This window comes from Phaenicophaeus curvirostris, chromosome 7 (genome assembly GCF_032191515.1).
Source record: "Phaenicophaeus curvirostris isolate KB17595 chromosome 7, BPBGC_Pcur_1.0, whole genome shotgun sequence".
NCBI classification, from domain to species: Eukaryota; Metazoa; Chordata; class Aves; order Cuculiformes; family Cuculidae; genus Phaenicophaeus; species Phaenicophaeus curvirostris.
Window position 1 is genome coordinate 1,744,308 of NC_091398.1, and position 12,263 is coordinate 1,756,570.

The following is a 12,263-nucleotide window of genomic DNA, read 5'->3' on the forward strand; positions in this document are numbered from 1 at the left end:
TGCTAACCTCTATAAGGGCATATATATATTTCACTTAGAGCCTCATACAGTCCTGACACATGCAGCTGGATTGGACAGCTTGCTAATCAAGGGGGATGTCATTCCAGCTTGAGCTATAAATGGAATATAAGAGTGCAGGGCTTCAGAAGATCAAGGGACTTCTGTGACTTTATCCCCCCCTCTTTAAAACCCATGACCACCTTCCCTTTGTGCTTTTTTAACCACGGCTGGAGGAGGGAACTATGACAACCCTAGTTTCGGCTCTGCCACTGACATTGGGGCATGGATTGAACAGTCCTTTTTCTCATCAGAATTTCAGCTCTGCTTAAGCAATAAATCTTCTTTCTTCCCTTCCCTCCCCTCTTCCCCCATGCCTGTGTAGCGCTCCAGGAGGATTTGGTTTCAAGTAGGAATTTTGACTTTCATGGCTGGGAAGATCATGGATTTCCAACCTCATTTGCCTCTCTCCCTACAGCCCCTCACTCCTCCTCTGCTTCCTCCTTTTACAAGGAAGTGTTGATCAAGCAAAGGCTCTGGGTGTTTAAAAATAAAGCAGGCAAATAAGGAAAAGGCTGCAGTGCCTTCAGCCAAGGCTTCTCTCCCAGACCCTGAGTGTCTTTCAGCTGTGCTTACTGTTCCTTTCCATCACGTTAGGACAGTGTTTAAAACTGAACATTGCTTCCTTTAATCTTTTCCTTTGATGGCCTTTTCCTCTCCTAGGGATAAAAGCTGTGCCCTGATGGAAGGAGATCAGCTGGATGCTCTGTTTTCCCACACAAAAGCTTCCCATTTGCAATGTATTTATGATTGGAAATGAGCCACTGGGCAAAGGAGGCACTTCTGTTTTCACCTTGTTTGCCTGCCCAGCCTGTGCCTCTCGTTTATCTTCTTTTTTCAGTAGACTCTTTTTCCAGCACAGCAGCTTCTCGCTCTTCCCAACCTGATGGTTCCCCTCGGACCACGTGACTGAGATCCAATGCTGGGCTGCCAATGGCTCCTTCGTCCTGCGCTTGCTCTCTCCCATTTATTCTCAGACTCCTGATGTTCCATGCTAGGAAGCACGAGTCTTTCAGTGGGGCCCTTATTTCTGTCTCACGAGTTGTGCTGTGGAGGGTTTTGCCATCAGAAACTTAAATCCTGAAGGCCTGGACACACACTTGGCATCCGAAGTCTGGCAGGTTATCCAAGCACTTGCGTTTTAGATTAATGTGTTTTACAGAAGATGAACTTGGAAAAACATATGGGGAAAAAAGGGATGGGGAGTGGCTAAAGGTGTATTTTCGTGCAAGAAAACCTGTTCTGAGCTCTTCTTTGCTACAGCCTGTGACCTTGAGCAAGAGACTTTTGTGGAAGTTGAGTCCTCTCTTTTGAATCAATAGACCTGTCCCAACATACATAGACCATGAGAGGCTGCGTTTCATAGAATCATAGATTAGTTTGGGTTGGAAGGGACCTTAAAGATCATCCAGTTCCACCCCCTGCCTTTTTTTCTACCTTCATTTTCATGAATGCTTTGTGACAAAGATCCTAGGATTCGCAAACTCTGCTGGCTGCCTCCAAGGTGCTGGATGGGAGGGATCTGCCTTGGAAGGCAAAGATGTGGCCTTATTATCATGTGCCGACAGATAAAGGGTGTCTGCCAAGAGGATAGAGACTCTGTTTTTGAGTCACATGGAAAAGGCAAGGGGTAGTGGCTACAGGTTCCTCCTGGGGAGATTCCCATTGGATTCCAGAAGAAAATTTTCCCCATGAGAACAGTGAGATGCTGGAATAATCTCCCTAGGGCAGTGGTGAAGTCCTCTACACTGGATACTTTGCAGGCTCAGCTTCATGAGGTGCTGGGCCATCTCATTTAAACTATCGATCACCTAAAAAGGTTGGACCAGATGATCCCCAGGGTCCCTTCCAACCTGGCATTCTGTGATTAAAATAAATATTATGCATTTCTGCACCTGTGAGAACTTTAGGTAATTGCAAGACAGAGCCAGTGGTGATCTAATCATTTCTAGTCACCTGAGGTTTGCAATGAAAGGAGCCTCAAAGCTGCCACCAAATGTATGTTACAAGGAAGACAGGCTTTGAAAAATGAACCAGAGCTTAGTGCTGGCTTTGTGCAGTGTGGCCTGGCCAGATGCGCCCGGCTGTGCGTCATGCTGCCAGAAAAGGAGGTTTTGTGAGAAGCTGCCATGAAATAATTGTGTTGATCAGGTGAGAAGATAAATGGGTGCATCAAGCTCTGCCAGGGGAGGTTCAGGCTGAACATTAGGAAAAAATTTTTCACAGAAAGGGTCATTGGGCACTGGCAGAGGCTGCCCAGGGAGGGGGTTGAGTCACCTTCCCTGGAGGTGTTTAAGGGACGGGTGGACGAGGTGCTGAGGGACATGGGTTAGTGTTTGATAGGAATGGTTGGACTCTTCCAACCTAGTGATTCTATGGGAAGAGGATGCAGGTCCTTATTTCAGTTGCCAGGTTAAGGATTTGGATCCAGTCAGTTTTCTAGACTTGGGACAGGGTTTTTCTGCCTGGCAATCTGGAATGCATCCTGAGACATCCAAGAGTGCCCCAAGGCTGTTCCTATGGAGCAAAGTTGTCCTCGGTGCTGCAGAGGAGCTGCCCTTTGAGGTTCTCGTGTGCTGTTGTTCTGCTTCACCTTGGGCTGCAGAGCTTGTTCCAGGGGCTGCAGCAGGGAGGCTCCTCTTCCACCTTCAGCAGCAGCTTCGTGCAAATAGGAATCCTCGAGCAAACCCCCAGCCTGTCCCTCGTGCTTGCAGGGATCCACTTCTAAGGCAAAGCAGCTGGGGATGCGAAGTATCGCTGGCATCCGCCTCGTGGGGTGCGCGGCTCCTGCAGAGTGCGTGGCTGCCTCTCTCCTGCTGGAGAATCCGTGTTGAGGGGCAGCAGAATGAAGGGCGACCGAGCCTCAGATTTCCCAAGGCCCTAAAAAATCCAGTAAGGAGCAAGCTGTTGGTTGGGACAAAAGCTGTTGTTGGGGTCAGCTCCCTTGGGGCTTGCCTGGTTTACAGATGGTTTAATTAATGAGGCAGTAGCTCTAGCCAGCACAAAACTTTTAAGTGTTTGGGCTGTGTGTAGTTGAATTAAGATGAGGGAAGTGTGTGTTTCAGGCAAGGTGAGAACGTAGACAGTGTTTACAAATACCTAAGGACAATCAACCTATTCCAGTCTCTTCCAGGAGCCTTTTTCCTGTCCCATGCACACTTCTGCATTTCAGCTGTCTGACATGTTCTCTCTTTCTGATGCTCAGCTCCTCTCTCACTCCTGTCCCTGGGAAATATTTGCTGTGTTCCTCTCCTGGAGGCTGGGTGGCTGCAATGTCAGCGGGAAAAGCAGCAAAAGTACATGTATGGCTCAGCGAGCAATGAGTTTTGAGAAAGATTGTGATGTTTCAGAACCTGTGCCGTGGTACAGCCACCTATTTTATTCATCCCATAAGCGGGAAGTGATCCCATTTTCCAAAGGTATGAGAACTACAGGGAGATTCACGGAAAAGCCTTTTGAATACGAACAAGGGGCGTTCAGTGAAATGCAAATATAATATGTAGGATGTTTTTTTTCTAACACTAGTTAGATTGTGAAGCTCGGTGCTGGGAGACTGTTGAGAGACGGAGGCTGAGAACCTCCAGGAAGGAAATGGGCATTCAGGCAGTCACCAAGAATATCAGTTACCATGATTCATAGTAAATTTGGAAGGCACGCATCATCTGTTTCACTGTGTATAAGCCAGTATTGAACTGTTAGAGATGGGGTACAAGTTTTTAACACCAAGATGCTTCAGAGATCCTCCCACTTTCTCTTAATCACGGGGCTTTGGCTATAAAAGAGAGATACCTCAACCGGACTGCTCTTCTTTTATTCTTGCACCTTTCACTAACAGGCTTACAGTAACGAGGTAAGGAAAGCAAAGCCGTTTGCTATCCAAGATGCTCGGCGCTGCGGGACACCCCGATAAGCTGTGGAAGCTTGTGCAGCAGAGTCAAGCCCAGTAAAGGGCCAGGTCAGCATCTTCCTGGGGCCTTAGTCCAACGAGGGTGCCCTGTCCTCAGAAAGGCAGGACACAGCGCGGGAGGAGACCTGGAGGTGGCTGTGCAGGAATGTCACCAGCAGACAGCCCGGGTTGGCACCATGGGATTCGCAGGTGGTGGGAAATAGGGCAATGCTGGAGACAGAATTGTATAAGGGCACAAACGAAGGGCTCTGTTGGCTCCAAGGAGGTGATGGGTGTGTTTTGGAGGGAGGATTCGCCTCTTGGCTCCTTCGAGTGCTGCGTAAGGCGCTGGTAGCCTGAATGCGGCCAGGGGCAGGCAGCAGTCTCGGGGCAGCGTGGGCTGAAGTCGAGCCGTGCTGAAGGCGCAGGCGGAGGAATGTGTATCTGAGGAAGGGGAGAGAAGGCACCAACTGGTGCGCCACATATAGCCCACGGCTGACTTAGCACTTGTGCCGCATTGCTCTCCTGCTCAAGGTTTTCTAATTCTGTCCCCGGCGATGTCAGCGTCCCCTAGCAACTGGCAGGGAGACATACAAGGCATTCCTCGGCGAGCCCGCGAGCAGCCCCGTCACCCCCTGCCTCCGCGAGCCTTCGTGAAGGTGTGCTCGCTTCTCAGCCCTTGCTGGGCGACTTCGGAGCTGCGTTCAGCTCGCCTTCATTCTCCGAGGAAGAAACAGTGTCACCTTTATAGTTTGCTTTCTGCTGTCCTGCAAAGCTTTCTTTTGCTTTATGGCACCTTGGTTTCCTCGGCCTGAGCATCGGTTTGTGGATCGCTGAGCAACCAGGCTCTGAAATGCAAGTGTTTGGTTAAATATAACACAAATCTGCACGAGCAGGGCTGCTCCTTGCTCCCCCAAGCCCAGCTCCTTTGGCAAGAATGTGCGTATCAAATCCCACCAGGCAGGTCCTTTACCAAGGAAGGCACAAGCTGGTAGGCCTGGAGGGGTACTGTATAGTTTGAAACATAAAGAGATATTAATCTCTGCATGCTCTCTCGCACTAAAATAGGATAAAATCCTCGTAGTGATGCTTTGGGAGATTTAGGCTTCGGGTCTTCACAGCCAGCGTGCGAGCTGCCGAGATCCGCAGCTTCTCCCTTCATCTCTCTTCCCTGGAGGGTGCAGCAGGGGAGTTAAATTACTCCCCATGTAAAATGAACTCGGTCTTTCTCAGATCCCTTTTTAATCTACTAGGAGATGGAGTGACTTCAGACTTGGAAAGGGCATGAAAGGGTAAGAAAGCGCGTGGCACAGAGTCTCTGCGTGCCTGCATTGCCTGGAAGGTTTCATTGTGACTTATCAACCTCTTCTCTTTCACTTTTTGCCTACTCCTCAATTTTGACTTAAAGTGCTCCAGAACATCTTGAGTCAGCCCAGGATCTAAAGCCCAGACTGGCTGGGGGGATAAATCACCAGGTTTAATGTGATGTGGGATAAGTTTTGCTGATCTTTGTTAGGGATGGTCTGGGCTTGAAACCTCTCCAAACTCAAAGATCGTAGCTGTTTTTAGGAAATCTGGTGCTGTCGTGATCTAGCTTTCTCTTCCTCTTCAGCCATCAATAAGACTTCTTTTTGATCGCTGGAGGTATGGATAATAGCCTTTCAGACCCAAAGCGTGGAGATGTGAGCATTGCTCTCTGTGTTTGTATGTTCTCTGTCCTTGTTGTTGAAATCCTGTCTCTCCCAAGCATCCACTCTGCATTTGCTGAAAAGCCCACACCCTCCAAGATGTTTGATGCACCTGAACACCCTGTTTTCTAACTGCATGCATGAGTCTTGCTGTTAGGTTAGAATTTAAGTGCTCTGTAGCTCAGTCAGATGCAAACCTGGAGACAACCCAGCAAGAATGAAGCTGTAGGAACTAAAATTTTCCAGCTGCTTCCATGTCTAGCTCCAAGTACCTTGGATTTATGGAAGCTATGTAGGGTTCAGATGCTGCTTGTGCATTTTGAGTCATATCCATGAAGATGGTGTTTGGGGAGAGAGGGCTGTAACTATATTATCATATACTCAGCGGTGTCGTACGTATCTCAGAAAGCTGGTTTAAGGGTCTAAGTGGCATTGTCAAGTCCTGATGGGGATCCACACAAATATCCAGTACTGCGATTGTCTGAGCAGATACGAATGAACATAAAGTATTCCATGAGCTCCTCCTTTCTCCTGAATCACTATGAGAGTGTTTCCGAGCCTCCTCTGTATAAGGTGTCTGTCTGTCGTGGATTGGCATGGAAAGAGCTGGCATTTTGTGTTGGCCGTCTGGGGATTTGAGGCTATCGTGTCTGGTGGCAGAGTGCTCTCTGTGGCACCTTGTGCCTCTATAACTTGATGCTTTGCCTTTGGTCTGGCCTCCCAGTGCTCAGCTTGATGTTGTCTGTGAAAATTCCTTCTTCCTTGGCGTTAACAGGATTTTCATTCCCAGTGTCTGGCCCATGGCTGGAGAGATGCCCTCCACCCAGCAGGCGAAGGAGCCTGGCAGGGTTTCCTCGCCCTCCTTCAGTCAGGCAGTAATAAGGAGCCTCTTTTTAGAAGTGTCACGGGATGATGTAGGTCCCTCAATGCTTTTAGAGGGAGAGGGGAGCAGTCTGAGGGGTCAGAGCCCACAGAGAGCTCCGGGTGCTGTTCACAGGAGGCAGGGAGGTCTCACTGCTGCCAGCAATAGACTGGAGAAACTCAGCCAAGCTGTTTAAAACTAGCTGTGATGGAGTTCGGCCTCTTGTGTTGTGTCGGTAACATCTCCGTGTTCCCTCTGCGTGTGAGAACAACCCTTGGAGTCCTCCCGTTGAAGCTGTTTGAGGGTGGGAGCCTGCTTTGTGGGGAGCAGTGATGTATACCCGTGCCACGTCTCTCCTCCAGGGCCTGTCAAGTAGCTGTGCTGGCTTTCTGTAAATAGCCCGCTGCTGCCTTGCCCCTTATTTAGCTGTAGGGAGGCAAGCGGCACGGGGATGCTCAAGAATGTCATTTTACTTCTCGTGTGACCTATGAGATCAGAGGGTGTTACTGGGAGATCAACAGTGACTCTATCCAAAAGCGCCACTGGAGCCGAGAGCTGGAAATCCTGCAGTCAGACGGGATGTTCCGAGCTGAAGGGCTGAAGGAGCCCCTTGGAGGGACTTTGGCTATAGGGAGGGACCGAGCTCCTTAAATACCTAGTGAAACCTGTGTGTGCTCAGTGCCTGGCAGCCGGTGCAAACTGCTTCTGCCTCCACCTCTTAACCAATACGTTTAAAGTTACTATTTCATATAAGATGCGCGTAATTGGGGCTTTAGAGGTCCTCCTACAGACTGTGATATGAGCAAGGCTTCAATCGAAGATGATCAGAGGGCTGGAACACCTCCTGCATGAGGCCAGGCTGAGACAGTTGGGGTCGTTCAGCCTGGAGAGGAAAAGGCTCAGAGGAAACCTCAGAGCAGCTTCCAGTGCTGAAAGGGGCTCCAGGAAAGCTGGGGAGGGACTATTTACAAGGGCCTGGAGGGACAGGACAAGGGGGAATGGCTTTAAATTGGAAAGGGGAGGATTTAGATTAGACATTAGGAAGAAGGGGAGGAGGAACCCAAAGGCACAGCAGGGTGGTGAACGTTCGCTCTCATGGTCTCTCTGCTCACCAGGAGGTGCGTTTGCTGCAGTTAGGGGTTAGGAAGCAGCTCAGCAGCCAGTGGCAGTGGCTCCTCCTGGGGTAAGGCAGCATCTGCCAGGAGGAACACCTTGTTGGCAGCTCCAGTGGCTGAGGGCTGCTCTTCCTCTGCATGTGCTGTGATGCAGACCCGCTTTCCCCGTCATCCTTTGCTCAGTAACGAGGATGGTAATTGTTACTTATTGGCCGAGGATTTCAGTAGTCACAAGTGATTTTCAGAGACCAGTTTTGGGTTTTCTGAAAGTCATGAACACACTCTTCTCTAAAAATATACCAAAACATCCAACTTGAAAACCCCACCAGAGGCCTGTGCCCTCCTTGCATGGATTTTTAAGCTAAACATCCTCCAAATCAAGGTGTTTCAACTCTCTTCACTTTGAAAATGCGTTCCAGCTGGGTTTTTAAAGAGCAAGCGATAGCAAAGTCTGCTTCTAATGATGTCTCTGGAGCCACAGGAATGCGTGGTACACTGTGCGTTCTGTGTTGCATGATTAGGGTTCAAATTAAGGAGAAAAATAACCCGATGAGAAACAGTGGGAAGAGAAGGATAAAAGCAAAGATAAAAGTACAGCCGGGCAGTCTGGGAACTGGGTTCCGGGCACGGGGAGAGGTAGGAAAATGTGTACAGACAGGGTTTTGGTACCCAGCACCCTGAAGTGGTGTCATCTGTGAACGCTTGGATGCTGAAGTGATGGGAACAGTTTGCTGAGCTCTGGAGCGCCTTTATTTTCTGAGCTCTGGGGGCAGGACACGCGGTGGCCACACCAGGGGGGCTGAATTCCCATCCTAGTGCTGGCGTCAGATGAACACCAAGTGCTCAGCCGCTCTGGAAAGCAAAGATTGGGGGAATTTTATTACTTCCAGTTCATCTTAAGATCATCGCGATTCAATGTGGCTTCCAGCTCCCTATTTCAGGGTCAGAAGACTCCTAGTATCCCCTTTTTAAGCATTAGTCCCTTTTTTTAGCTAATCCTTTGTTCCCACCTTCTGTACCTCCCTGAACGGTTTAGCTTTTCACCCTCCCACAGCCATTGCAAACTGCCAGTTGGATTTTTCTCTGCGTTGTCTTTTCTCCCAGCCCTACACTCATGCCCGTGCACGGCTCCCAGCCCTGTGTCCTCTCTAAAGGTTATAGCCAGTGATTTTGCAGGAGCTGAAGAAACTGTGCCCGCAAGCTCTCGCTGTAGAATAGATGGCCAGGAGATCCCTGCAGGTTTTAATAGAGCTCTGGCCAGCAAACGCCATGCAGTTCATCATAACTCAGTTTCCATGCAGGCAAATGACCTTTGCAGCGGTGAAGTGAAGCCCCTCAAGCTCTCGTAGTCCTTTTAAAGTGAGTGTTCCCTTGCTGCTGTGTGCTCCCCGGGGTTCATACGTGCGGGCTTGCATGCGGGCACCGGACAGGGTTGTGATCCACATCCTAACAAATCATCCTCTGCCCCGGCTGATCCCTGAGTCCTGCCTTTCACGTAGCTTGTCTCCTGAAGCTGCCAGGGCTGCGAGCAGCGGGGTTGTCTGCCCAGCTTTGCCCTCCCTGGCTGAGCCAGAGGCAAGGAGAGGGGAGTTTTGCTGTAGCAAAGGGCTCTCTGTGAGCTGTGGGATGCTGCTGCCTTCCTGACGGCTCCGAATCCAGCCCAGGCTCGTCTGGTTGCCCTGGCAGTGCTTCCTGACTGGGAAAGTGCAGGGATTAATCAGTGGCAGAGTGTGGTAACAGGTTAATCGGAGGAGAAATGGTTCAGGTGTTCCTTCATCTGGGAGAAGAGCCACTTCTTTGAGGACGTTGCCCCCCCCAAATACTCCTTCACAAGACTCTGAAGGCATAATGTTGGAGACACAGCATTCATTTTGCATTGCTCTCAGTTCTCTATTTGTACATTTGGGTTTTTTAGGTTTGAATTTCTTCCTCAGCAGCTTTTGAGCATTTTGAAAGTGCTGTAAAAATGTTACTATTTGCAGTGTGGCAAATACAAATCTTCAGATTTCGGGCTCTAACTGGGGTCCTCAAGTGTTGTGCCCCACCAAGAATGAGAAGCTCTGCCTCAGAGGTGCTGGAAAATGAAACAAATAGGAGAAAACCAAAGCAGGCAAGTGATTTGGAGGAGCCCCAGCTTGGCAGCTGTAGACAGAGAAAGGAAACTTGAGCAGCCTGGTCCAGTGGGAGGTGTCCCTGCCCGTGGCAGGGGTGGGACGGGATGGGCTTGGAGGTCCCCTCCAACCCAAACTATTCTGTGATTTGTCTGCTGAGTCCCAGTCCAAGGCAGGCCATGTCCACTGGAACACGCTGTCTTGCCTAAGCAGCTTTCAAACATTGCCTCCAGCCCTTGTTCTCCAAGTTTCTTTTCATTTAATGAAATTCTGGTGTTTTAAGAATTGTTGAGGTTTTAGAGGGGGAGCCGTGTGAGGAGTGGCTGAAGTCACTGTGTCTGTTCAGCCTGGAGAAGAGGAGGCTGAGGGGAGACCTCATCGCACTCTGCAGCTTCCTCACACGGGGAGGAAGAGGAGCAGGTGCTGAGCTCTTCTCTCTGGACCTGAGGGAATGGCAGGAAGATGCCAGGGGAGGGTTGGGTTGGACATTAGGAAAAGGTTCTTCCCCCAGAGGGTGGTGGAGCCCTGGAACAGCTCCCAGGGAAGCAGGCACAGCCTGACAATATTCCAGAAGGGTTTGGCCAACACCCTCAGCCCCACAGTGTGAATGTTGGGGTGTCCTGGGCAGGGACAGGAGCTCAACTCGATGTCCTTGTGGGTCCCTCCAACTCAGGACATTCTGTGATTCTCCTGGGAGTGTCCATGTGGTGGAGGAGCACCTCGGTGACAGAGCAAGATGCTTCAAAGCATCTCCAAAAAGCTTCTGGGAATAGTGGAAACCCCTGTAACTGAGGGGGGCTTTGGGTCCCACCTTCGAGAAGCTGTTTGGTGCTCCTGTGGTCTCCCCCACCAGTGAGGGGCATCCGTATGGAGGGGGAGCTGTGCTTAAACCCAGCCAAATGCTGGAAATGTGATCGACTCCTCAATCGACCCGAGCAGAGCCAACAGCCGCTGCGTGGGACACTTGCTCCTGCCCTGTACGCAGCTGCATACTATGCTGTAACTATTTCTAGGCCCGGCTCCAAGGGGTTTATGGAAGGTGAAGCACCACCAGGGATTCATTTACTGCCCGAAATCACTGCAAATGCTGCAGCCAACGGCAACGGCCGCAAAACCAGCTTTGCACAAGGGCTGCCTGGCCCATGTCCCGCCAGGGTGAAATTCCCCAGCCCTGAGGAGATGGAGTTAAATGACTCCCCGGAGCCATGTGCTTTTTTTCCCCTTCTTAAGGATTTCAGGTTGGCTGTAGCACTGCCTCTGCCCCTTCTCCATCGCTGGCTGTCTTCCTGGCTGCAGGGAAGCAGAGCAGAGCTGTCACCCACAGGCTTCAAAGGTGGCCATTAATTCCAAGATATTTTGTAATTTTTAGGTCAAATTTGCCATCTTTCAGCCCCTGGGGGAAGCAGAGGGGAGAGATCCACAGTGCCTGAGGGCGAAGGGTGGCTGCGGGGTGTCCTGTGCAGCACAGAAGGTGGCAAAACCAAAGAGCTCTTGTGCCTCTGATTTATAGGTGGTTATAGGAGAAAGAGTTTTATCCCCTTTCTGCTGGCATCTCCTAGCATCCCTTCCACCCAAATATTGTGGATGAGGTTGTTCTTGGATTGTCCCAGGCTCTGGTCAAACATTTCTTCCCTGTGAGCAACAGGGAGGATGAAGGTTTCCTTGTGCTAAGCTGGTTTTGCCTTCCTCCCACACTGCATTTTGCTGTGATGCTCTAAACTGGATTTGTGAAATGATCCGGATTAAAAGCCATCGCTCTCCTTCCCCAAAATAGGCAGCTCAGAGACAGGTGGGTGAGCGAGAGGTGAGGAGAGAGGCAAGACAGAAGTGTCCGGGGGCAGCTCTGCTGCTGGAGAAACCAGCAGGAACCACCATCCAGAGGGGGAAAGCTGGTTCGAGCAACGCTGGGGTGCACAAAGCTCTGTGGGGGAGGCAGCAGCAGGCTCTGTCTCCCATCAGCTGCTGTACGGAGCTCTTCTGTTCTGCTTCTCCCCAACAGCTTTTGAAGGAGCAGAACAGCAAAAGTCCTGCAGGATGCAAGAAGGTGACAGTTCTCTTCGGATCTTGGGGCAGGCAGAGATCTTCACGCTCATCCTCTGTGTCCGAGGGTCAGTTGTGCTGTGGGGCGGTGCCAGGGTGGGGGGCAGCGCTCGTCCCCAGGCCCCAAACACCACGGTCACAGCAGAGCCAGCACGGCCAGCGGCACCGCGAGCCCTTCAGCTCCTCTCTGGGTTTGCACAGCATCCCCAGGCCAAGCCGTGTCACTTCTGCAGCAGCAGCATCCCTGCTTCTCCCTCCAGAGCTGGGAAGGAGCCCTCTGGACCCAGCTGGTATGAAGAGCCATCCTGTAATCCTTGGCAAGGACAGGACTTGCAGGAGGAATTTGAACACATAGGTGTTAAAGGGAGAGTGGTGGTGGATCTGTTTCCAGCTCATGGTAAGAGGATGTTTCATGAGGGACATCCTGAGTGATGGAAGAGTTTGCTGCTTCTTTCTGAAAGGGAAAACCAAAACAAAACCAACAATCCAGCAAAACCCTGCCTG

General features: G+C 50.6%; 1 protein-coding gene across 1 annotated transcript in view; it reads right to left on the reverse strand.

The window, feature by feature from the left end:
• LANCL1 (LanC like glutathione S-transferase 1) overlaps positions 1 to 12,263 on the reverse strand; it is a 94,007-nt gene that overhangs the window by 66,197 nt on the left and 15,547 nt on the right. The gene's annotated exons all lie outside the window — the stretch shown is intronic.